Here is a 26,898-nt window from a genome sequence, read left to right on the forward strand (position 1 = left end):
AGGTGTTTCTGTAAAGACACATGCCAAGATGCAAGTGCCCTCTGCTAGGGAGGCTGTCTGCAACACAGCCAACGCTCCTTCCTCACACTGCGAAGGTTTATTGCAGATGAGCGTGATGCTCTGTGAATCCCAGGTTTAAGATCAGACCTATAAGAGTGAGCAGGACTGGGACATATTTATCTGTAGAAAAATTTGATTGTCACCCTACTGTTTTTTCCAGGTCAACTGCACCATACCCTTCTTCCCAAATGGAAAGATCTTTGCTTAGAGAGATTCCCCTGTGGCTAATCAAGAAAAAACATGTTCTGAATTCTTCCATACCAGAATATCCAGTTTCAGTACTTATTGGCAAGAAAAGCTCAAACTAAAAAAAACTGCTGGCATTATTATATCAAAAAAAAAAGTCACCCATAAACTGAACAGACTCAACAAGGACATTCAGAATTTTAGTTACCCTTTAACAAGAAGACGGAACTAAAACATGTCAAAAAAAAGAAAAAAAAAAAAAAAGCCTGAAAAGGTGAAAAATAAAAGAATGGTTTCTTTTATTTTAAGAGGGAAGACATACAAGTGAGATAAATTTACAATAATTACCTGAAACTTCAACTGAGAGCTGAAAAAAGAAAAAAAGGCAAGCAGGGAAAAGGTACACATTATTTCAAGGTTCTGATTCTGATTTCCAAGCAATAGACTTGCTGGGGTGGTAAGAGGGTGAGATCTCGTCCCTGTCCCTTGCCACAGCACTGGCTGTACTCTCACCTGAGGGTGCCAGGGGGGTTTTGCCCAATTCCTGGGCTCTCCTTCCCACATGGATGTGCCATGCACAGGACTTCTTGCTCTGATAGCTGCCAACAGCTATCCAAAGAGCAGTTTCAAAGATGATTCTTCACTGTAGTGGCAGACTGTAAATATCAACACATAAAATATAATGTTGGGCTAAATACTAGGGAAAAAAAGGTCCCCTGGGAGACTGGTGTAGCTCTGGGACAGGTCACCAGAAGTGGTGAAGTCTCCACCCTTGCAGATTTCCAGGCTGCAGACACATAGAGCCACATCTGACCAGATCTAGTGGTAGTGACAGTCCTTCTTTGAGCAGGAGATTGGGCTAGAGATTTCTAGGTGACACTTTATAGAATAGAATAGTAGAATCATTTACATTGAAAAAGACCTTTAAGATCATTGAGTCCAGCCATTAACCTAACACTGCCAAGTCCACCAATAAACCATGTCCCTAAGCGCCACATTACAGGTCATTTAAATACCTCCAGGGATGGCAACTCAACCACTTCCCTGTGCAGCCTGTTCCCGTGTCTGACAACCCTTTCAGTGAATAAATATTTCCTAATACCCAATCTAAACCTCCCCTGGTGCAATTTGAGACCATTTCCTCTCATCTTATCACTTGCTACTTGGAAAAAGAGACTGACACCCACCTCACTACATCCTCTCTTCAAGTAGTTGTAGAAAGCAATGAAGTCTCCCTTCAGCCTCCTTTTCTCCAGGCTAAACAACCCCAATTCCCTCAGCTGCTCCTTGTAAGACTTGTTCTCCAGACCCTTCACCAGCTTCATTGCTCTTCTTTGGACAAAATTTTAGCTATTTTTTCTTTACTTTTTTTTTTTTTTTTTTTCATCTTACACCCAATGCCTCTATGAAATAAGTCAACCAGGAGGTTGGTTAAAAAGTCTGAAAAAATTCATTGCTGCAGTATTTAAACCAAGTGGTACCAAGAGGTATCTCAGAGATGTGGTGCTTCATGAAGTGCTTACACAGTGCTTTGGTAACTGCACTATGGGTAACTTAGGAGTTTAGGAAAATAGGGCAGGCATGTAGCAAAAAGAAGATAACTTGTAAGAGATACCTGCTCCTTCTTCCTTGCAAATAAACTGGAGACGTGAGAAGTAGAAGCTCCCCCAGACCTGCCAGGGAGCTGGACGCACTGGGAAACAACAAGGGGACAGCAGAGGTCAGGTCCCAGGAGCCCGGCCACCTCGGGGTGCGGAGCCGTGGCTCTGGGGTTGCCCTGGTCCCTCAGCCATAGAGATGAGCATCCCCAAAAGCAGTCTCCTCTGGGAGGATCTGTAAACAGCAAATTGCTACTGTATGAAGTGAGAAATATGACATAAATTACCACCAATTTAGTATAATTTAGAGGACAAACTTGTCCAAGGAGACAATTAATCATTCCTCAGAAGAAAAAGGGAGGTAAACAGCCCGAACAATAGATTTCCGAAGCTGATGAGAGTGTGAAATCCCTCTTTTTATTAGTAGTATCATAGTGTTGCAATTAAAATAGTTGCCTGAAGGAAGGAAAAAGAAGTTTTAACACAGCCTGTTGGATGATCCCATCACAGCTCCAGCAGAACACAGGGTCTCACTGGAAATCCAGACCCTCAAAAAGGCACCGAAGGACCCAAGTGTTGGTGATTTCCATGGGGACCACAGGCAACCTGGCCAAGGTGGCTACAGAAAACCCCCGGAGAAGGAGCCTGTGGTGGCTGTGGACACCTCAACCCTTCCCGGCAGCAGGCAGCCAGGGCCCAACTCGGGACCTGCGAGTCTGAACCAGAGCACAAACACCCAAGGCAAAGGGGGGCTATGGACGACCGAGAACGTGCTAGTTACAGGCTGGAGAGGGATGCTCACGTCCCACTCATTAGCGGTCTCCCGAACCTTCCCATCTCTCAGCTGATTAGCAGAAAGCTTGTTTGAGAGGGTCAGGGCTTCTCCCTCCCTCCCCCTCCCCCTGCATCCTCGCAGGAAGCAAACCCTCTTCCCTATAATTGATGGACATAATTCACTGCAATTAGTATTTCAGCAGCAGGTAGTTAACCCTCAGGGCAGAGCGCGGTTGTCTCTCTGGCTTGCTCTGCCTGGCTGTGAATTTAGAACAAGATCTTTAGATTAGTGTTTGCTTGCTGAGCCATCAGAGCAGGCAGCCCTCTGCTCCTCCGTCCAAAGCAAGCTCACTGGTCAGGGCAGCAAAATGCTCCCTCAAAATCCCCCTTGGCTGCCGAAACCAGCCCAGCAAAAACCCTGGGCTACGATTGCCTGCCTGCTCCAGTAACAAGGCTGAGGCCCTTCCCCTGCTAAAAGGAACCAATACAGGTCATAGTGTGGGCACTAATGCAAAACACCTTAATGGCCCCAGCACCTGGGCAGATATTTAGACAAAAAAATGATTTGTTTGTCCTTTAAGTTCCAAATAATCTGCATTTATTTTAATTGGCACTCATGGCAAGAGCATTTACAGACAGCAGCTGGGAAGGTATAATTACGTTACTATATTAGGCATACCTACAACCTAAGGGGTTTCTGATCACAGACAAAAAAAAAAAAAAGGTAAAAAAGAGAAAGGAAAGGGACAGCCATGAAGCCATGGACTTCTTGTGATCTGGAGTAGACCCGGGTCAACGTGGAGGGATTTGCACATTGCAAAGGCAGCACACCCAGTGATGCAAAGAGGTTTATGCCTGCCAAGACTCCAAGGGCAGTGCTGCCAACGGGGCACTACCACCCACAAAACTCTGCAAGGCAGGTGAGAACATAGCAGAGAACCTTGCACGGATTAAGAAATGCAGGGATTTCCCTGGAAATAGTAAATGTCTGGGGGGCCTCTTGGGGAGTTTGGGACAGGAACAAAAGTCATGGAGAGCTCAATCACATGTTGCAGGATTACATCAAGGAAGCAAAGTTCTGCAGGCAAAGGGTTGGGTTTGGGGGACTGCACTCCTCCCTCTGCCACGCAGCCCCACCGCATGGTGCTGCCCTAAAGGATTTGTCACTCACTGAGAGCAGGAGCACAGAATCTACTCACGCACTGGATGGCTCTGGGAAAGAGCGGTGGTCAAGGGAAAGAATCCTCTAGCCATGCGTCCCCCGATGCAGCTAACTCTCCAACCATCATTTTGAACCCTAGTCCTGTTCTGCAAGACCCCTGCAGCCCTCCCCAGCTTTGCCTTTCCTGCACACTTTGTCGTAGATCTCTCTGCCCACACTCCCTGCAGGCTACCTGCAATATTTAAGCACAGATACAAAACCCAGACTGGTGCTGCTTGCCTGCAATTACAGGAGTTGCACGGGCAGTTCAGCAGTCGGGATTAAAGCACCAGCACAACATCCAGCCTCGTGGACACCCCCTCCATGCCCAGAGCACAAAACCAGCCCTGTTCCTCTGCCAGAGGTGCATGAAAACACAGAAATCTCTGATTTCCACCTCTGTGTAGTGGCTGCTGGCCAGAGATCCTCCCACGCTCAAACACAAGCCACACAAGCCATGGCCCTCCCCACCACTGAGACACTGTTCTTGGGGCAAAGAAGAACTGCCTGTAGAGAACATGACTGTGGCTGACAGACGCTGCTGCATACCACCACCCCACACTGCTCACTGCAGAGGTGGGCTCTGTACACCTCAGGATTTTTCCAGTTACTTTACTGGGAAAAAAAAAGTCTTCCAGCTTTCCAGCTCATATTTTCCAAGACCTTCTGCACTGGTTGGATGCCTGATGACATGAAAACACGTTATGGCATTTCAGTGGGCTGCTATTCATCAGTTGAGTGCTCCTGCTCTGAATACAAGGTAAAGCACGTTGACTTTAAACTTCAGGGAAGGCAACTTAAGCCAATACCTTGTTTTTTGCAGCTGGGTCAGCCTAAGAGCATGCACAGAGCCCATGTGGCAGCTCATCACCACGATTGACAGATCATTGAGCTGCTGTTACCTAAACCACATTTAATCATGCTCACACCTTTCATAGTTTAATGAGAGTTTGGTTTTCTTTTCCCCCCCTCTCAGAAAATAAATGGTCTGTTTTTACCAGCTTCACTCTGTCCTAGAAAACTTTTTGTCTGCAGATAATAATTTATATCCACAGATTGTTTATAACAATATCACAACATGCCTCAACAGCTGTCTTAAATCCTCTCTGTCCTGGATATATTAACGATGCAGCTGAAAGCCAGCCTGGCCAGGATATTTAAAGCTCAAGTAGAAAAAAGCACCAGGTTAATCATCAGTAACGAAACGATCACCCTGGACAAAAGCCATGGACCAAAAATAAACTCTCATTTGCCCAAATAAATGAGAAGCGAGTGCCAGAATACAAATTTGGGGGTGGGGGTGGGGATGTTACCTGCACGAATTGCCTCAGCTCCAACATGACAGGGCAGAGACAGCCCCGATGCTTGGGGCCCGCACTGTGCAGCACCAAATACTGGGGCCAGCCTGCTCCAGAGGGTCAGAGGCGATGCCCCCCACTCCCAGGCTCTCCCCCCCCCAGCTCAGGCATCCTTGTGCTGCCGTTGTGATATCAGCCAGGCTCGCTGGAGCTGACTTTTAAAGTGTAATTTGTTATTCTGTTACGGTCATTTTCTGTATTAATTTTATGCAGCATCAAAAGCCCTTTCATATGTTAAACTCTAATTCATATGCTAATATCCAATTTATGGCAAGGTAATTATTTTTTGTCAAATTTCTTATTCGGCATTCATTGAGGAAGGGAGAGGTGGGCAGGGGGTGAATTTTGGCACCCTGCAGTGTGGATGGGCAGGACTGAGCCAGGTAACACCCTCCCGCTTCCCGAGCATAAACTGGAGCGGGCACACCTCCACTGCCTCCTGCCAAAACCACTCCTGGGTCTGATACGGGCATCCCGGTGCCATCTATTTATTTCCTTTCTGGTGGCATCTCTGACAGAGAACTTGGAAAAGTCTGCTCCTAAGCTTTGAAACAGCACCACTCAGCCTGCCAAAGCTGTGCCCCCCCTCTGGGGCTTGTGCCAGGGACTAGTCTAACCACTCCAGAACGTGTGCCAGCGAAGCAGAGATGGGATTTACTGGGAGGATGGGATTTTCCAAAGATAAAGTGAGGAGTAACAGAGCAATCCAGGCAGAAATTGGTCAAAAATGGAACAGGCACCCACCTCTGCTGACAGCAGCCACGTATTAACCCCGTGCTGCTTTGTGCAATAACCATGGAATAGTGGCTGCAGTTTCCCCTGAGCTGGCAGGAGGGGATGGGGACAGGCAAGGACACCCCAGTCCCTGACCTGAGCATGCAGCCCACGTGCAGCACGTTGCTTTACCCTCTCTCCCAACCCCGGGAAGAGTTTTGCATGTCAGCAAGAGCACCCACACCTCCGCTACGAGCATGGGATCAGAGCTGCGTTCAACCAGACATGTGGCAGAGAGCTCCCTTGAGAGCTTGCCCCCGTTTCACAGCTCGCCACCACCGTGACCTGCCCTGCGTGGCATCACCCACCCCGGCACCACCCCAGGGGCTGGCGAGAGCCGAGCGAGGAAATGCACGGAGAGGGCAGCGGGGCAGGGGTGGGGAGCATATGCTAAACATAAACACGACAGCAGTTTAGCCTGCACCAATTTTTTTTTTAACAGTCTATTTTCTGCTTGAGGAGGCAGGTGCATTTCCCATCCTTGCAGCATCAACAGCCGACAGGCTGCCGGAGGTGTGATGGCTCCAGGACAGTTACGCTGCCTCGGATTTCACATTCCTGACACATCCAATAATTATGCCAAATGAGCTCACCTCATCTTCAGCCTTCCGAGCTGCACATATGAAATTAAGCGAAAGCTGTTAGCGTCACAGTCGAGAAAGGCAGGAAGGGAAAAGCACCGACCCGCCACGCAGCGAGGATGGGACGGGGCGCGGGGGGTCCCCGCCACGGCTGCCTCGGCAGATGACCCACCCCAAGGAGCGAGGAGCAGCCCTCCCCTTCCCCCAGCTCAAACCCCCCCCTCGTATCTTCCAACACTGCCCATGGGAGCGACAGCGCAGAGGCACCGCACCGCTGCTCTCCCCCTTCCCCAGGAGCCAGGCGGCAGCTTCTCCCCATCTCCCCATCTCTCTTTTCAATTAACCCTTTTTCTCAAATCCTGCACTTAATACCCCACCCCATCCGGGGGAATTTGCACATACATATTTTTGGTTCTCCATCTTACATTTTTAGCATAAAAAACCCCTATAATTTATTCCAATGCTATGAACCAACTCCACCAGTCAAAATGAAGCTGTAACTCCCTCAAGCTAAACTCCAACTTCATTTCATAATCCTTAGATAAAAGCTTAGAAGCCAGAATATTCATTACCAACCCATGCTCCACAAGCAGCCGGGGTAGTAATGGAATGGAGCAGATTTGACACAGGGGATGTTGCTACAGAAATTAGCCTGTCATAAGATTACAGGGACTAAGTGTTATTGGGTGATAAGGTGTGATGTGTTAATATTAAATTATCTCGCCAGTTTTAAAAAAAAAAAAAAAAAAAAGAAAAAAAGGCACTGATGAAACTCACATTTATTAAAAGCCCTGAATATGATATTAAAAGATCTCAGATAAGCCAGTTTATTTCTGTGCTAGAGACCAAATTGAAAGAATTCTCCAGGAGGGATTTCTTTGAATGGTGCATTACAACAATAAAACAAAAAAAGAGCTTTTAATAAATGTAGCAGGAATAAAGAAGACTTAAAAATTCCAGACTAATCTCTCCAGGGAGGGTTCATTAACCCTTCATTCCCTTTCTTGTTGCATCAAAACAGGGATTAACTAGAGAGTGTTTCCATATGAAATAATTCTCTGTACATCCCAAATTCTCTCTCTGTAGTGAGACGAGATTAACCCCACCGCTCCTTGTGACACAAAGCTGGAATAGGAAGGTAACAAAGGTTTCTGGCCAAAAAAAGAAGCAAACAACCATGAGCACAAAGCTTAAGCAATTTGTCCAAGTCGCTGGGACCAGTAAGATAACAGTAGGGCCATATAGTATCCAGTTTGTTTAAAAAATTGATTTGTCGCCATAAGACAGCAACAAATAACGCTGACACCCAACACACATTTGTCCTGGAGCCACGCAGCCACATCCATCATGCACCGTCCCTGCTCGTGTGCTCGCCGGTTCAAGCCAACACTGCGAAGCCTGGAGTGAAAGGCTGAGAGCTAAAGCGCTGCAGAATTAATGGGGAATTAGGAATGGGAGGGATTTACGAGGCAGCCACAGAGCAGCCGGGCTGCAGCAAGGGGCCAGTGGCAGTGAGCCTGGACAGTGCTCCGGGGAGCGCAGCCTCGGCAGCAGGTTTTAACCCAGATAACCCATATATATAAATATATATGTGCACTGCAGCGAGTGCTGAGCTCAGGGAGCTCCCCTGGGTGTCCGCGGGGCACTGCCTTGCCTTGCTGGGGGGATTCAGCTGGAGTTACATCTAGGTTGGAAATTAGAAGAGGTTCTCTAATCTCTTGGAGCAATAGAGCGAGCAATGTAATTAGCTTTAAAAGGCTGCTAAGTTCATTAAAATAAAACATGAGCCAGTACATTCAAGTAGGAGAGATGGAAGCTCCACTGGCAAGCTCCACAGGTCCCCAGTCCCCGAGGGCGCTTCCCTGTCTCCCCTCCTAACAGCAAGTTGTCCCACGGAGCAGCCAAGGGATCTCTGCAAAGGCGTCTGTAAAGGGGGTCTGTAGTCCTAGACATCATAGATCCCTAAATGAACCTCTACAAAGGGGTCTATAAAATCCTAATTAACTACTTGTGTTTTCTCAAATCCCAGCTCTTTTTCTTTTTCCCCTTAAAAAATAGCAGTGTTGTTTTCACCCGATGCTTGAGGAGGGAGGTGACAGTGCTCAGTACGGTGGAGGCCGTCCCTGTGAGGGGCACAGGGAGCAGTACCTTGCTTGGCGAGGGCAGAGGCGGGCAGACAGAGCTCAGCTCCCTCCCTGCCCACCCTAAGAGGTTCCCACCAGTGAAGGGTGCCCAGAGGAAGCTGTTTTTCAGATGAGAGTCCGAATTATTGCATCCACTTAAATTCCTGAACCTTTAAGTATCTTGTCCTGCTGTCACCATCACCTGGTCTCTCCATCCCATCATGTCGCCCTCTCTTCTTACTTAATCCCTTGCCTTGTCCAGAGGCAATGTTTAATCCCTTGTACAGAGCTGAACTCGAGGCACAGACCCCTCTTTCCTGAAAGCTAAAACCACCTCGGTGGCACCTCCCCTCCTGCTCTCACCCACCCCAAGCTGGCAGCCGGGACCACGTGTGCCAGCATCCCTCTACACAGCTAAAGGAGAGCCATGGGCCTTCCTCCACCTTCGGCTCTGGGATGAATCACAGGCCTCAGGCATTAACACAACTTCAGAGGTACCACAAGTGGCATGTTCTGCCCATGACCCAGCCAACTAAATTATTCAAATCTTTCAAAATCCAGCTGCATTACATCTCACTTATCTTTGCTCTGATGCACTCAGTGTAGCTCTGGCTTCAAGTGAAGCAGGGGAGCTGCAGAAATGAACTCACACTACTCCTGTACAGACTTCTGACCTGCAGATTATGTCATCCTGAGCTGGCTGAGAACTGTCCTGAAATCAAAATGCTAGGAAAAAGAAGAGATTTTTTCTCTGTAGTTACAGCAAATTTTACAGCAGTGGGATGTTTCTGTTCTCTCCGTACAAAGGATTACACTTTTTAAAAATATTCTGTCTGTGAAATCTTTTATGAAGTACAAGCAGTATAAAAATGTAACTCAGAGACACCAAACAAGGCTATATATCCATTGGGGGATCTGGAAGCGAACACAGTGTTGGCACTTAACAAATAATAAATAACCATCATTAATTATTGATCACAACCCCAACTAATCAAGTTTCCCCCGTGGTTATCATGATATCAACAGACCCCTTTGATACAACCTGCAATCAGCCTTGCAGCACACTCTCACCCGGCACACAGCTCTCCTCCCCTCCGCTGTGGGAGCCCACCGGCTGCCGAGCGGGGATTTGGGGAGGGGGTGAGAGCTGATGCCCCCCCACACACAGCCCGACCTCCACCAGGCTCCCAGAGGATGGCTGCACATCCAGAGTGTGCAGTTTCCAGGGAAGCAGAGCTGCCTGCAATAGCATCCCGGGACACGGAAGGGATGTAATGAGGTTGGAAAGTCTGGAATTCCAGCAGACGGTCTGCACCGCCGGGCTAAGTGCCGAGCCAGCGCCAGCTTCGGCTGTGCTGGGGGTTTTGGGGTTGTGCAGCCTGGGAATGGGTCTGAGAGCATCCCCGTGAGAGCACCACCATGACCTCGAGGATGCACTGCCCAGCCTTGGCAAGCCTCTCCTTCAAACCCAGACCCCGTCACGGAGCCCCAGCCCCACCAGCCACCACACTGCTTTTGGGTCAGGGCAACTCCACAACGGGGCCAGACAGGGACTTGCCACCCGCCGCAGCCGGGCACAGGCCCCGCTTGCTCTCTGCACACCCCCAGCAGCGGGGCCTGCTCCAGCCGGGAAGCGGGAAGGGACAGCATCTCACTCCACGGCTGCCTGACCTTATTTCACAAGCAATTTGTGAAAGTGTAATACAAGAAAATTTTATCTTGCAGTTCTGACAACAGACTGCCTGCTCTCTTCACAGGGACGTTAAATCCTGTTATTAAATGCAAGCCATTATCAGGATGTCACCAGTGCCTCTTGATGAAGCTATATACCTGTGTAGACAGCTAGCCCATGTTTGCTTATTTACTATTCATTATAAATGCTTTAGATTGATTTTCCTCATCTTTAGCTCTCTGTGGCTGGAGGCTTTGTTTCCTCTGTCTGAGTTCAGGGTACTAGACCTTGCTCCCTCCTCCCCAGGGGATGTGTAGAAATGCAAAGCTCTGCCATTGCCATCCTGTCTCAAAAACTGCCCAATATTTGGGCAGGTTGGCGAACCCACTGCTTCTGTTCTACTGATCCCTTGGCTGTTCAGAATTTTGAGATAACCATAGAACCCTGGTTGTTTCCATCCAATATTTAAGGGCACTTCTCACACTTTGCCCTGCAAGTAACTAAGCAGCTGCCACCTTGTCAGGGGAGTGGTGGGACCACCCAGAGGACACTCACCATTTGGGATGAGAAGAAAAAAAATCTTTTTTTTTGCTCCCAGAACCTCATGTCCATCTGTTTTTCTCCAGCAAGGAGAAAAGCCTTGCAAAAAACTTCAGAGCTGGAATTCAGGAGAGCAAACAGGGTCCTTCCAGGAGCAGAACAGGGACCTGCGCTCCATATTCCTGCAACAGGACATGCAGCAAGTCCACCAACTATTTAGCAAATAACAATAAATGCCAGAAACACTTGCTGAAGGAAGAGCTAAATACATATTGCAAGTCCTAAAAGCAACATTTCTGGAAGCTTTGGTAACTCAGCAAATAGAAGATAGTACAAATGTTTTACCCACATTCGTATCTCCCAGTAGATGCACCAGTCCCCCAGACAATTTATGAGCCCTCAGCCAAACCAAACATCCGTCTTCCTTTCAACAACATTTTGACCCTTCCTAAAATCTCCTTGAAAATGTACATTTCAGTGATTCTTTCTTGCTGGAAGCAATAATACCAGTTCCAAGAGCTAAAACCTGTCTATCAGACCTTCCCAAAGTGAATGGCATGAGGTTCAAATCCAGGAGTCTTTCAAGTAACTTCCACAAGTCTTCCCCTTTCAGGACACCATGGGTTTGGTAGCAAGTCATTCCCAAGTGAGGATTTAACTTCAGTAAATGCTCTCCCCCCTGTCACCCCAACCCGGGGGTCCCCTCCAACAGGAGTGGCTGGGGACCCCTCGCCCAGCCCTGCCCCATCCTCACCGCAGTGCTGGCAGGAGGCAGCGGGGCTGGTGCAAGGGCAGTGCCAGCTGCGGGTACCCGAACGTGCCAGTCCCCCCCCTTCTCTCTTACAGGAAAGGGCAAAGGCATCCTGCAAGCCACGTGTTGTGTTTAACCCTCCTCTAGTGATTTTTAAGCACCCACCACTGCTTCTCACGCTGGGGAGTCCTCCCAACACAACACCGACCATGAGCGAGGCCACAGGTTTAAATTTGCTTTTTCCTGGGTGTGCATCAGGGGCACATCCCAGCGAGGGACCCAGGCAGTGACACATCCATCTCCCAGAAATCAGGACAGTGAGGACAGCAGTCCCCGGGAGAAGAGCTGTCTCCTGCATTATATAAGTTTCCCAACCAAACTGTATTCCCTCCTGCTCAGGCAACATGCATTTGCTAATTTGTGCTGGAGAGGAGGAAATTAAGTATTCCCCTCCCTCATTGCATGGGGAATAGCCCCAGTTTCCCAGAAATCTCCCCTGGCTTGTCCTTTAAATAAAGCTTAAATAATGCCACACTGTCCTGTAGGCAGAATCTTAAGAAATAAGAACAAATATATACTCATATACAGACAAATATATATAAATTACCCTCCTTCGAGCTGCCCAGCAAGTATAGTAGGCCATCACACCAGCCTTCAAATACCTACAAGTGAATATTGTGGGACAGGCCACTAACCCTTCTTTACACCCACAGGATCCCAGACAGGCACACTGGAGAGATGCTCCATTGCCAGGCGCTGGCCCTGAGCCACCCCATCCCAGCTCACCCTCTCCACACGTTCGTATCCACAAGGTCAGGCACAATGCTATCAAAAATGTTCTGACTATTTCCTAGGAGGGAGCACAAGCAGCTTTTCGGCCTGGGTGGCCTTGTGGGTTTTATCTTCCAGCAGATAAGTAATCCCCCCTGGCTGGAGCCCTCGTTCAGCCTCACAGGTGAGGGGGGCAGCGAGGGGCCGAGACCTCCCTCTCCATGGAGGGCCCCCAACCAACCCCACTGGGATCTGGTCCTTGTAGCCATGACCCTGCTTTCTGATAGCCATTGGCTGTTGGCCCCTGTGGCACCCCATATGTCTGGGTCTCTTTATAAAGTCTTCCCCAGCATTTAACCCCATGGTGGGAAAAGCACATCCCTGTACCCAAAAGGGGAGGAGAAAGGTGCTGGGGGCATGTATGCCACATGAAGGAGACAGGATGGCACTTCTCAGGGGCCAGGCACCATTTGCATCCCCTTCCCACCCAAAACAGAGCATTTTGTCCTCCGCAGCAGGCCAAGCAGGAGTGGGAATTTTCCTTCTGTTCTCCTCTCGCCTTTGGTCCATGGTGCATCCCCAAGCTCCACAGATCTCATGTTGCTCCAGAGTTTAAGGCAGATTCTTGCTTCCTGACTCAAGGGATGTGGAAATGAGCATAAAATGGGATTTAGAGAGCAAAGCTGTTACTAAGGATAACTGAGAGCAGAACAAGGGATGTGTCCTGAAGCCGAGGACCCTGCCCAGGTGCACACTGTGCTGCCGCCTTCTCATACAGGGCATTGAGCATCCAGAACATTTCCCCCAGACCATGGGGCTGAGCATCCTTTCTGCTCTGGTGTCCCCGCTCAGCTGACTCCCAGGGGACAGGGACCCAAGCCCCAGCTCCCGTAGGAGGAGAATGGGGAAGAACCCTGCACAGACAGGCTCTTTTCTCTCAATGGCATCGATTACTTCTGTAATCAGCACCTCGTTGCCGAAACTGAACATCCATTATTACAGGATTCTAAACCAAAAATAACCCAAGGGAGGGAAAAAGATAAAATTCAGAAGCTGTCCTGCTCCTGAACTCTGCGCGTTGGGTCAGTGCCATCTAGAGGCAGCAAACCAGCCAAAAGCACCCAAAGCACCCAAAAGCACCCACGGCCCAGGGCTCACCCAGAGGCCGTGTGGCCCCAAGCACCCACCTCAGGGAGGGAGACCCGAGGAGGGATGCTGCGCCTGGCCCCAGCGATGCAGAGGATGCAAGGAGCCACGCCACAGCCCTGGGCAGCAGGAGCACCGCATCCCGCATCCCTGCCGGGCACAGCGGGGCAGCCAGGGCAGCCACGGCCCTGCGCCACCGAAAGCAGGATCCAGGCATAGTTAAACGTGCCCCCGGCTCACAAGCAGCCCAGCTATTAATATGCATGCTGCTGGATTAATAGAGCTGGCTAAACACTGCCTCAGGCCAGAGGAATATTTCAGCGTTTCGTTTTCATCCCAAATTAGACTGAAACAGCTAAACAGGAACCTTTTTTTTTTCCCTCACTGGTGGAAAATTCAGGAAAAATATCAAATGAGAAAATGAGAGATGAGCAAATATCACATCTTTTCTGTCGGGGGGGTCCAGGCTGGGGGTGTATCTTCCTGTGGCACCCTGCCCCATGGGCACCACTGTTTCCTGCCTCGTGCTCACACACCTTTATGGCTGGTTCCCTTATTCCAATGCAACAAATCTACTCATGGGATCAAACCGGCTCCCCCAACCTGGCAATCCCCCGGGATGACTGCAGCTACCCCCTAGGTTTATAACGGGTCTATAGATAAGGCTCGTGCCAAGCCCAGCTGCAGCCAGGAAGGGTGATACCAGCTCCAAAACTGGGACCAAATCCTGTGCCATCATCAAGCCCAAAGGAGGCTCCGACATGGCCCCGTGGCCCCCCAGCAGCAGCGAGGGTCTCCGAAAGCATCTCTGTGGTACGAACCTTTCCATTCACTATTGTTCACTTCTTTTTTCAAAAAATACGATTTTCTCTTCAACATATTTAAGAGTGAGGAGCCTGCATAATGAAAGAATAAAATTGCCTTCTATCCCTGGAAACCCTGTCCTATTTTGCAATGATTAACTAACTGTATTTGCATACTGTCCATTCCTGGTTAAAGACTCAGGGGACAGTTTCCAAACACTTTCTAATCTTGCACAGAGCCTGCACACTGTGTTGTCATTTCCTGACAACCCCCAGTGTGGCTGCATGTGGCAAGCTCCAGTTCTGCTTATTTTTATTAGTATTATTTCATATTTCCATTGCTGGCTTGCCCATAGGCAGGGCCCTGCCACGCTGGGTGCTGCAGTAATGAGAAGGATGATGCCACTATCCATCCTCTGTGGGAAGCCATGGCAGTCCAGTGAAATTCCCACTGACTGGAAAAGGGGAAACATAACCCCCACTTTTAAAAAGCGAAAAAAAGGAAGACCTGGGGAACTTCAGGACGGTCAGTCTCACCTCTGTGCCCAGCAATATCATGGAGCAGATCCTCCTGGAAACTGTGCTAGGGAACATGGAAAATAAGGAGCTGGTTGGTGACAGCCAACATGGCTTCACTAAGGGTAAATTGTGCCTGATGAATTTGGTGGCCTTCTACAACGGGGTTACAGCACTGGTGGGTAAGGGAAGAGCAACTGATGTCATCTACCTGGACTTGGGCAAAGCATCTGATGCTGTCCTGCCCAGCATCTTTGTCTCTAAATTGAAGAGACGTGGATTTGATGGATGGACATACTCGAGCTGGGCCAGAGGAGGCCACAAAGGTGCTCGGGGGGCTGGAGCAGCTCCCCTGGGAGGCCGGGCTGAGAGAGTTGGGGGGGTTCAGCCTGGGGAAGAGAAGGCTCCGGGGAGCCCTTCAAGCGGCCTCCCAGGGCTTAAAGGGGGAACAGGAAAGCATGTAGTGATAGGACAAGGAGTAGGGGCTTTAAACTGAAAGAGGGCAGATTTAGATTAGATATAATGAAGAAATTCTTCCCTGTGCGGGGTTGAGGCGCTGGCCCAGGGTGCCCAGAGCAGCTGTGGCTGCCCCCTCCCTGGAAGGGTTCAAGGCCGGGTTGGACGGGGCTGGGAGCACCCTGGGCTGGGGGAAGGGGGCCCTGCCCGGGGCAGGAGGGGTTGGAACTAGTTGATTTTTAAGGTCTCTGCCATCCCAAACAATTCTGATTCCTCACAGTGGAACACTGCTGCATAAATTAAGTGGTGTTTGCACGAGCAGCGGGCTATTAAGACCCATGCCCACGCAGGCATATGAGGGCATTGTGGGGTTTGCTGAGTTTTTATTCCCACACTCCTAGTTGTGGTATTAGGGTCACTGGGAATTGCTGCTGCTTTTCTTCCCCTGGAGTTTGCACGTGAAGGTTTCCCAGGATGGGGCCTCCCCACACACACCAATGCCAATGGGCTCTTCAAACCACCCAAACATCCCAAAATCATACCTATAATTGAAGCAGCAATTGGTCAGCCCATACAACCCCAAATTACACAATATAAACCCTAGACCGTCCCTCAAGGGAAATGCAGAAACTCTGGTGTCTTTGGGGCTGGGAATGCAATCGGAAATCAAAAGGTTTGGGGACTCAGTAATCACCATAGCAGGGTTTTATTAAGCAAATTATTACTGAGCAAGTAAATAAAGCAGCGGGATTCAAAGCAGCAATCAATAGCACAGTTCGATCCGGGGCAGGCTGAGTGTGGCCTCACGTGTGATCCCACAGCGCTGCCAAAGCCGGGAGCCACAGCCAGCGCCAAGCAGGGGGACGCCCCATCACACGGGGGCTTGAATGGGAGCCATGTGGAGATTAAAAAAATAAACCCCCCCAAAACCAACTAGATGAGCACAGGCTGGGAGAGGAGTGCCCCAGGGGTCGTCGCTCTGTTTTACATCCCACTCAGACCCTGGCCCCATCGCTGCCTTTCCCACGATGCAGCCCCGCGGCGTGGCAGCAGCACATGCACACTGCAGGCCCCTGTTGTGCTCACCAAAGCACGGGCAGCACGGATTAGCTGTCCTCTGCTGCACCCCCCCTCTTGGCACAAGCCCATTCCCTCCCAGCAGAAAGGGAAGGAGCCACACTGCAATTTGCAGAGCTTGCAATCTCCTGCAAAGGCTCACGCGTTGCGCTTTCTCCCCCGTGCAGACGCAGCAGCCAGAACAGAGCACTCAGAAAGCCTCTTGCCGTGGAGCAAAGCACCCCACGGGCACCCAAGGGAAAGGATTCCCATCTCCACACTGAGCTCACCCTGCTTGCCCTGGTCAAACTGGACCGCAGCATCCTTGGGTGGCAGGATCGTGGCACGGGGTCAGGCACAGGGCTTTCCTTCCCTGTGCGAATGGCTACCCCACGAGCAAGAAGCATCCCACAGTCACAGCTCACTCCTGCTCCGTGGCCTCAGGGCTGACCCGAAACCCTCAGCTGAGGACAACACCAATGCAACTCCCCTTGGCCTTTATTTATGGGACTGAAGGTGACCAAATCCCCAATATTTGTTTACAAAGCATGACAGGTGTGAGAGACACCTCTCTGCCCTGGCGAGGATGCATCACCTCTCCCTCTGACACCTGGAATTTATGTGCTTGATTTGCCTAGGCTGCATTACTCAGCGGGGCCAACACAAAAAGCATGGCCAAGCCCAAGCCCACAAACCTGCACACTCAAGGAGGCTGCGTGGGACTGACCTGCACCCGCGGGGAGCAGCCCCGGACGGGGGCTTTGTCACAGCAGTGGAACGTGAGCGCTGGCTGGGGACATGTTCACCCTTACAGCACTTACCCACCGCCAGCCCAGCAAGAGGGTGTGATGCTTTCCACTTACTCCTTTTTTTTTTTTTTAATTTTTTCTATTTTTTTCACCCTCCCCTCACCTCATTTAGCAAAGGAGACGAGCAGCCACCATCCCTATTTGTCCCAAGACTGTGCAAACAAGGAGGAGACACCCCGCCCCCAGCCCCCAACACACACAGACAGCCCCATGCTGTTTGATGCTGCTAGAAAGTGTCAGTGTTCAATATGTCCCGAATTTCCCGCTGCACCAGCCCAGATGTAATCAGCTTTGGATTACCATAGCCTTCTAAAGTACCAGACTCAGATAACATCCCTTCTGTTACCAACTCTCTAAATCTCCCCAGTCACGCAGATGGTTTCCCCCCAGCAACCCAGCACCAATTACCAGGAAGGGAAAAGAACCCCAAAATAGAAAAAAAAAAAAAAGTTAATAATCAGGTGAAAGCCAGACGCTGTTGCAACGAGCAGCTGGTGGCTGTTTTTTTGCAGCAGCACAACTACAAGAGGATAGAGAGTGAAATCAGACAGTGGTGAATTTAAAACTGACTGCTTTCCCATAACGTATCATTAACCTCTGGAAGACACTACCGCAAATTGTCTTTGAGATTTCAGTGGTGCAGGACTCGAGCTGATGGGACATTCTCGTCGATGGTGAGAAGAGCCACAGCCACCTGAAGCACAAGAAAAAAAATGCTGCATGGGTTACAGAGGTTTATCCTTCAGGACATAGTCTGAGTGTAATTTGAGCACATGAAGAATTTCCCTCTTATCAAGTCACCATTTTTCCCCATCCTTCCCTTGAAGCTGCTGGCATGTGTGGCAGCAAGAACATCCTCTGCAGAGGCTGGTTCTGCCCCAGTGTTTTGAGCTGCCTGGCATGTACTTCTCACCTCTGATTTTCCAACAAGCCCCCCAGAGGACCCTCACCTGAGCTCCTCCTTCTACATCAGGATGCCCTTTCATCTCCAGCTTTCCAGAAAGTGTCACTTTCTGCGCAGGGACGTGCTTTGGTGAGGAGCTGCACCTACCCCGGCACAGACCATGCACCCACAGGGTCACGGCACGCCTGGGCTGGCTCTTCTCCCCATCACATACAGGAAAGTAGAGATCCTGAAAAATCAAAGACTGTTGCTTTTCAACAATTCTCCTCATTCCACTTGATTTTGGGTTTAAACAACCTTGCAGAAGGGGTTTCATCAATCCAATTGCCTCAAGTGGTAAAACTCAGGTCATGCTGGAAAGACGGAGACCAAAAATAACTGCAGCAGCCAGAAAACAGAAATAGGTTAATGAATATTTTTTAAAAGTCTCTGTTTTCCTGCCAGCATGGTGCTTGGGGTACATCCCACGTGGCAGCTGGGGGCACGGGGCAGCTCTGTGCCATGGCAGCCCCTGGGGCAAACAGCCCTGTCGCCGAGCTGCAAAGAAACAGAGCCTGCCATCTCACAGCGACCCAGGATGAGCACAGTGACAACTGCGTGTTGTCCCCAGTGATCACATTTTGCAGCACTCTCTGGTATTTAAAAGCCCCCATGTGCCTGAATCCCAATGCAATGCTTTGGGAGGCCAAATCCTCAAGGTGCCACTGTCCCCTTAGCAGAATACAGTCACATGTGGACATTTTGGTACCCAGTACTGTAGCAAAGCTTCACCTCCCAGGTCACATCCATGCCTGTGCAGCTCACAGCGAGGCACATGTGTCAGGGCCACCACTAACAAAGCACGGCGTGCCCCAGGAAGGCTCCTCCGGTGACCCTGCACTGGCCATTTCGCACCCTCACTGAGTACCGAGGGCAGAGGGCAGCTGGGAACAGGGAGAACTATACAGCCCAGCCGAGTGCAAAGGAAATAAAGGAGAAAAAAAGAGCTGACAGCGTGGTGAGAGAAACCTCATAGGTTCTCTCTTTCATGCCTTTCCTCTTGCTGTACAGTGAATGGGAAAGGACAAAGAGAAAAGCCCGGCTCCTCTGCAGGGACGCTGTGTGCTGGCTCTCGCCGTGACACACAGGCATCGGCACTGCTGCCTGTACACAGCTTTTTCCTCCGGGTAAGTCAGCCAGTGGTTTTTAAACTCTTTAACATTTTCAAAAGACTGATAAGGTAAATCCTGCATGCCCCGAGCAAGGCTCCCACTGGACCCCACAGAAGTTTTGCCTGAATACTGCAGGATTATTATAACCAAAATGTTTCTGTGGATTCAAATCTGAGCCTTTTCACATACAGGCTGTAGCTGCAAGTTTTGTCAGTGAATGTCCCTGATAAAGCCTTCCTGATTTTACCCCATTTTAATATAATTGGTATTTCTCTCCTATAATCCAGATGACTCCTTTTCTATGCCATTTCACACCAGCATCAAAGATTTACTATTTTCCTCACAAAAGGGAAAAATCAGTTTCTCCACCCCATGTCCCAAATGCTCCTTTTCCTCCTGAACAAGCCCCACTGCTCTTAAGGTGCCAAGACAGACCCAGGAGCCCCAAAGCTGAGGTTGGAAAGAGACCAGCGACCCGAGTCCCACTGCATTGCTCCCAGCAGGCTGGGAAACCCAGCCAGGAAAACAGAAGGGAGTATTGTATGCACCATCCGAATGTCAAATTGCTGCCTGACAGAGTCTGGCCATGCCAGTGAAGGCATAGGGGCAGCCCTAGGTGGGTTTGTGGGGCTGGGGTGACCCCGGGAGTTGCGGGGTTGGGGGAAGCACCCCGTCCCCCGAGGCTCAGGGCCAGGACGGTGACAAGCCAGCCCTGCCTGGGAGGCCGGCGCTGGGGACGGGCTCACCACGGGCAGCGGTCACACTCTGCCCCAGCTGCTGAGGGTTTTCCAGCCAGCAGAATTAAGTCTATCCATCAGCTTAGTGCCCTGAGCTGCTCAGCGGCTTTGCCAGCTCCTTCGGCAGGACGAGGGGTGAGGACCAAGGGGATTACTGCCCAGCAAGAGATGCTGAAGCAGCGTCTGGAGGAAGGAGTTTCTTCTTGGTGGTTTCTTTTAGACCATCAGTATTCATGACACCTCCTCTTAGTGATGTCCTGAGAGATGCCATCACCCAGCAAAGAGGGGGAGCGTAGAAGTTTCTTTAAAAAATTGCCATCCTCTTCAAATCCTTGTTTTCTCTGTGTATGACTGCAATACTTTAAAGAGTATATCCTATGGATCACCACAGTGGAAAATTGAGTCTGAAAGGAGGAAAATAAATTCTTTGCTGGAACAGTGCTGTGCTGCACCAGGATCCATGAATGAGCTCTGTCCTGAAGGTCTGAGTTCAGGCTGGGGGGCTCAAGCTGCATTGCCCCCTCCCAGAGCAATGAGAGAATAGTTCCTGTCAATATGTGCTAGCAGAGTCCCAAAGCAAACAGAAAGGAAGAGGAGTGAGACTGCAAACCCCAAGCAAACGTCTAAATCAATAGCACAGCAGCTCAGTAGTGTTTCCGTACAAATCCAGCAAGCCACACTTACAAATGCCTCCAATTTAAAGGTAGATTTCTCACCGCTTCTCAAGGCACAGGCTTGTACTGAATGGCCTGTGCCTGCTTGGGTTGGGTGAGAAATAGCAGCTATAGCTGCAGGGATGAAGTCTCAGCAGTCCCCACAGCTACCCAAATACAAAGCTGAAGGCAAGCCTAATGTTACTGCCGATCTGGATTTTGGAGCCTGGCTCTCCCTTCTGCCCACATTGCACAGGACCATCTAGAGACTACCTACCTTAGCTCTAGGAAAGAAAAAAAAAGATATCCATAGAGGAAACAGCAGTTTTGCTGGGTAGTTTTTCCAGCCAGGCTGCTGTTCAGCAGGGTGTGTTAGTCCAGACCCGTTGGGCTGGACAGCATCCAACCTCAAACTTGGCCTGAAGCTGGATAAGGCACCGCGGAGCACCGCTCCGAGCAGCACAGCACGGCCCAGGGAGGGGGACTGACCCTGGGTCTGGCACACAGGCCCCTTGTGTGGGCGGCAAGGGGAGTGGGGCCAGTCCCTGCCCCCAGAGACTGATGCTCCTGGAGGCTGGTGCTCCCCTCCTGGGGCAGCCGGCACGCCGTCCCTCCCCTCCTGACAACCGCTCCTCCTGGCCAGCTCTTCCCAGACTTTTAAAACCAGATTAAGCTTCTGGGTTCGATTTCGTTCCAGCCCCTAGTGACTGACAGTACAACGCTCCCCTCCCACCTGTAAACATCAAGCTCCAGCTGTCGCTTAAGATTTTTATATTCCTCTGCATTTCAGAAGCAATGGAATACGGCCGCTGTGTGCTGATCCCCACGGCTGTGGGTGCCACGCTGGCCGCAGCGGCATCCCGCTGCCCATGAGCAGCGTTTGCTTCCACCGTGCAGGCAGCCACGGCCGTGAACAAAAGCTTCTCGGACCCAGCCTTGCATTTCAGCCTCACACTTATTACTGCTGCACTTCTACAGCAAAGAGATGCTACAGAAACAACGTGCCATGTGCTGCAGGTCCCTGCCTCTGTGCCCGAGATCCTGTCCCTCTGGTCTTCATCCATGTCCCACAGGACATACCTACAGTCTCCTTTCCACCACCTATGTTTCCCCCTGAAGAGAAAAGCCTCCCAAAAAGATGCATGGGATTTGATGTCGAATAGCAGGGAAAAACAATTTGGAAAACTGGAAATAACCAGGTGCCTCAAAGGGCTACAGACCCCACTGCGTTCCGGAGGCTGTGCATGACCACCAGACCAGAGTCACTCCTCAGTGGACAAGCTTCCACCTTAGAGTGGTTAAGTTAAGCCCATAACATCTAGAAAAGTTGTTTATTTGCTATAAAATTACTCCACACTTACCAAAAGAAGCTATATACAGCTCTGATTTCCCTCAGCAAGATGGGAAAACTGGGGTTAATGACACCCTGCAGCAAATGACCCCACGCACAGAGCATGGAGCAGCACAGTCCTGCCCCAAGGAGCTCGCTGGCACGCCATCAGTGACCATCTCCGCTGAAGAGAATTCATTTTTTATTTGGTTTTATTAACCTTCACATGTCTAGACACAGGGGCTACGATTTATAGCTCACACACAGGAAAATATGAAATCTCCACATCTCCCTGTTTAAGATATTTGCAATCATGATGTGTGATCTGCCCTATTATTAAATGCTGGTGCCAAATCCACCGATACAGAGGAAGCAATTTCCTAGAAGGTGGGAGAGCCCAGCTAACCCTTCACTCTTGCATCCAACACACCTCCCTGGGCCTGTTTGCAACATGTCCACACAATACCCTGCTTTGCTCTCGCACCAGCCTGGGACACGATCTCATTCCTGATGCAGGAAGCCATCGCATCTGATTTATTGCATTCAATAAGGAGAAGGAATTTAAAACAGAAGGTCTATCCAGAGGCAACTTTGAACCGTTTCTGCATCCATGCCTTTGTCCCTGCCACCCCAAAAGCCTGTGGCTTGTTCTGAGTGGAGGAAATAATTTGGGGCAGTTTGCAGCTACCCCTGGGGCACAACAGAAGGCAAGAAGCTGAGCAAAAGTGCACCTTAAGGATGCAGCCTCATGTATCCTTTCCAAACACCTGCATCTTAATTACTTCAGAGAACAAATTTCTGACACTAGAAATGTAGCTAAACTAGCTGGGGTGCCTTTCATGCCTTCCTCGCTCATTTTGCCACTGGTTCCTTCAAAGCAAACCATAAAGCCAAAAACATTTCCTTTAATGCACTTGATAGGGGTTTGATGTGAGTGGTGGGCTCTTTCATCTGACGCTTCTTCAAAAAAGGTTGTAGATAAAAAGACGAAAGAAAAAGGAAACCTTGTGTACATAAGTATTGCTCTGCTTGCTGTGCACTTGCTCCATCAGCACGGCCCACGTGCTCACACGTCAGGGTTTCCCCTCGCTGCTCCGAGCAGGGGGAGGCAGCACCCTGCCCGTCCTGGTGGCCTTTGTCCATGGGACAGGGCTCCTCCATCACAGCCCCCCGGAACACCAGAGGGACAGCCAGGATGGGGACAAGGCCAGCTGACTTGTCCTGCTGGGACAGGTCCCCCGGAATCTCTCCGTTGCAGCTTGCCTCGTTAATACAGCAGAGTGACGTGGGGGCTTTTGGGCACCGCGGTCCCACCCTGAGCCAGCTCGGATATTTCCACAGCCCTTCAGCATCTCAGCTCACCCAGATCAGGCCAGCAGAGACAGCAGGGCAGGGCAGGGTCCCCCCAGTCCCTCGTCCCCTTGACCTCCCCCCAACCCCCAGCCTCTCAGAGACTTATTTGCAGTTTTTCCCCACTTCTTTCCTCAAGGTCTAAAGGGTCAGCCTTACTGGCAGGAGCGGGCAGCTGGGAGTTGAAAGGAGGTGTTTTCACCCCCTCCCGCTAAGGAGCAGAGCAAGCAGGGCCGATCAGCACAAGGAGACAGCTCGGGCCAGAGCAGGGCACCACCCCTGCCCCAAAGTCTCGTCTCACACTGCTCGACTCACCCTCTTGTGCCGCCCTGCGTGCCCGTGGGCAGCTTCCCCGCCTCGCCACCATGCACGCCACGTGCACCTCGCAGGATTTCACGTGTGCACGCAGCAGTCATCCTCGCCACAGCCTCTGAGCAACACCCTGGGCTGTGTGTGTGCTACCTGGGCCCAGCAAAGGTCACAGGAAAAGGGGCTGCTGGTTTTCTCTGGCCTGTCCGAGCATCACCCAGCATCAGAGAGCTGCCACTCTTCCCACTGACCCTCGTGGGTACCCATCTGCTGCGAAGAGAGCATCAGCCAGGACCAGGTACGTGTGTCTCCATCCTAGGAACAGAAAAGGGGAGGGAGAGGAACAAATAGGAGAGGAAAGATCAGGATGAGAAGATATGAGAGTTGACAGCACTCTCATCTATCACTGCAGGTCTTAGCCTCAGCGCTCATTAAAGCCCTGGGTCCTCAAGTCATGTGAATTAGAAGTGGTAAGAAAAAAAAATGGAAGACACCAACAACCTCTAATGGGATGGTTTCTTATAAAACAAAGAAATGACACTTCTGTTGAAAAGTGAAAAAAAAAATCTGTTTTGATTTGAAAATCTTTTGCTATTGTAAGTAAAAAGAGAAGTAAATACATTTCACTTAGGTTTTATCACTACAACTCATCCTGACATTTACAGTATATTAAAGTTTTAATATTAAAACTGTGCTGCTATATAATATTTAATACAAAAATTAAATATATATATATTTAAGTTAATATTTCATATGCTAAAATCCAAATGGCAAAATCCCTTTGCTCCATCAAAGATAAAAGCATCCAGCACTAATTAAAAGTTATCTGATGCTACCGAGGCTCATGACCAAAAGCAGCACCAAATAAAACTCTTGGAAACAAATCGCAATGATGCCAGCAATGTTTGCAAGAGCATCTCAAGGGCTCTTCGCTGACCTGTACTGATGGGGGGACCGGGTAGAAAATGACCCTTCTCACTCTTCACACCCTTGTGCATCACACACTGTGAAAGCAGAGCAGGAGCAGCACTGACAGACATGTGGAGAAGGGGGACAAGGAGGGATGGTCGATGGTATTTTGCAGGAAAAATGCTAGCTGTGTGAGGAAGTCACCTCCAGCCAAGGCTGAGCAGCTCTGGGATACCCACTGCAGAGGGTCGGGGCCCCAGAGAAGGGAGGGCTGCCCTGGGGCAGTGGGTTTAGACCAGACACTGCTGCTGGCCCCATCGTTTCCCCCAGGCCATCACCAAGATGAGTTTCTTAACCCTGCCCATTAATAAGGCAAGCAGCCATGGAGCCCACACAAGAAATCAAGAGGAACTGTGCAATCCTACAGTAAAACCACGACCGGGTCCCAAGCCGGCCGGTCTGCCCTGTGCACCACCGTGGCCAGCAGAAAAGGGAAGCTGGTGCTGAGGGTGGAGGTCTTGAACACCCAAACCACAGACCCCAATCCAAGCCACGCACGGCTCTCTGGGCCTTAGAAGACAGGTGAGTGCCCACATTCCCTTGTAATCCACAGCTTGTTGGACACCCAAACTTGGACTTACGTCGCCGTCTACACGACTCCACCCGTGGCACAGCTCTTGGTCCTATCCAGTCCAAAGAGTTAAGATGTTACAGCCCACTGGCACATATCCGAAAGTCAGAGAAAACTGAGGGGGACATAGGGTACCCTTTTATTCCCCCAATTTCTCTAGCCCCTGATCCAGTCATCAGTCCAGTCCCCAGTTGTTCCAGTGAGCATCACCTCCAAATCTCTCCTGAAGCCTCAAGCCTCTGGTCTCCACCAGCCTGGGGTCCACCCGAACTTCCTTCACGAATCGATTTGGGGTAATTCACTGTGTGCAGGCAGGACCACAGGCATCCTGCCCACGGCTGGGCAGGGGCTCATTCCCACCCAGGAGGAAGTGCAGATGCCCGGAGCTGCTCCACGGGTCCCCCTCTCCCCTCAAGCTCCAGTTCTCCAACCGCCTCTGCTTAATTGGAGGCCAGCTTTGAACTGCCTGTGCTTAACGGGGCCTAATCTTCAAACTGAATATATTTAATAGGGCCTGATCTTCACAATGTCTGTGTCTGAGGCCCTGGATTTCAAAGCAGCTCCACTTAACAGGACTGTGTCTGGAAGCTGCAATCATATAACAGAGCCTGGTTTTAAACCAGGAGTGTTTAACAGGATCTGATGTTTAAAGTGCACGTATCTAATTGAACCTCATCTTTATAATCCTCCTTTCCTCCCCCTTTTCTGGTGTTTCTCTCCTCATTTTTTGCTCTTGCTCCCTCCAGCACTGAGACCCCCATCCCTGCCGTGGCAGATCCCTGCCTCTGCTGGGAGTTCCACCAGGACCACGAGCTGCTCTCGCAGGGACCATCTCAAAGCCTTTGAAAGCCCTCCAGGGTTTCAGACCAGCTCCTAATTCCCACTGCACTTCCTCTGCTCTCACCATCTCCTCCTCAGGAGCTCACCCAGACCCAGCCAGTCCCAGGGGTACAGGCACAAGCCCACCATTAAAGGTTTGTTTTAATAGGGACATGAATGACAGCAGAAAAACCAAACACTTGATTTGTTTTTTTTTCCTGCTCTGCAACAAACATGAGCCTCAGACTATTTTATTTCAGTATTGCCTTCCCCAGTGCTATGAGAAAAGTTGGACTCTTTGGAAGGAAAGTCCCCTCCCAGGAGTAGCCAAGATGTTTCATTTCAGAGAGTTGTAACTAATTGGCTGAAGCAACAATCTCTTTTGCCTCATCATTTATGAAATAAATAGGAATTTTTTTTTTTTCCAATCACCTCTATTTCACAAAGTTCAGGCACAAGGAATCAGCATCTCTTCCAAGCAAAGAAGCCATAAATACACACACACACGGTGTTTCTACGGCAGCTCTGAATAGTCTCACGCCCATCTACATCCAAGTCTTAGATACACCCACCTCTAATCACACCCAGCTCACACTGCCAGAAGCGCTGCACTTGGTGGGATTTCAAGGCATGCAAGTCACCCCATACCCATCCCGTACCCATCCATGTAGTTTCTGTCATATGCAAATATTCCAACTTTTTTTTCTATGTGTTTAGAGTGCAAGCCTTCAAAAAGCAACACAAACCGTGGGGTCATATGGTGATTTCACAGTGACAGATACCACAGGCTGCGCTCTTGGTAGGTACAAACCGAAGGAAGTGTCGCAGGCACCGTGCCAGCAGCAGCTGTGCCCTACCCTCACATCATCTTTCTGCTGCTGGCATCCGTTTCCAAAATACCCCTGAGGTAAAAAGCTTCAGCAAGTCAAT

The sequence above is a fragment of the Tyto alba genome, unplaced genomic scaffold, assembly GCF_018691265.1.
Source record: "Tyto alba isolate M040663 unplaced genomic scaffold, T.alba_DEE_v4.0 Super-Scaffold_33, whole genome shotgun sequence".
Taxonomy (NCBI): Eukaryota; Metazoa; Chordata; class Aves; order Strigiformes; family Tytonidae; genus Tyto; species Tyto alba.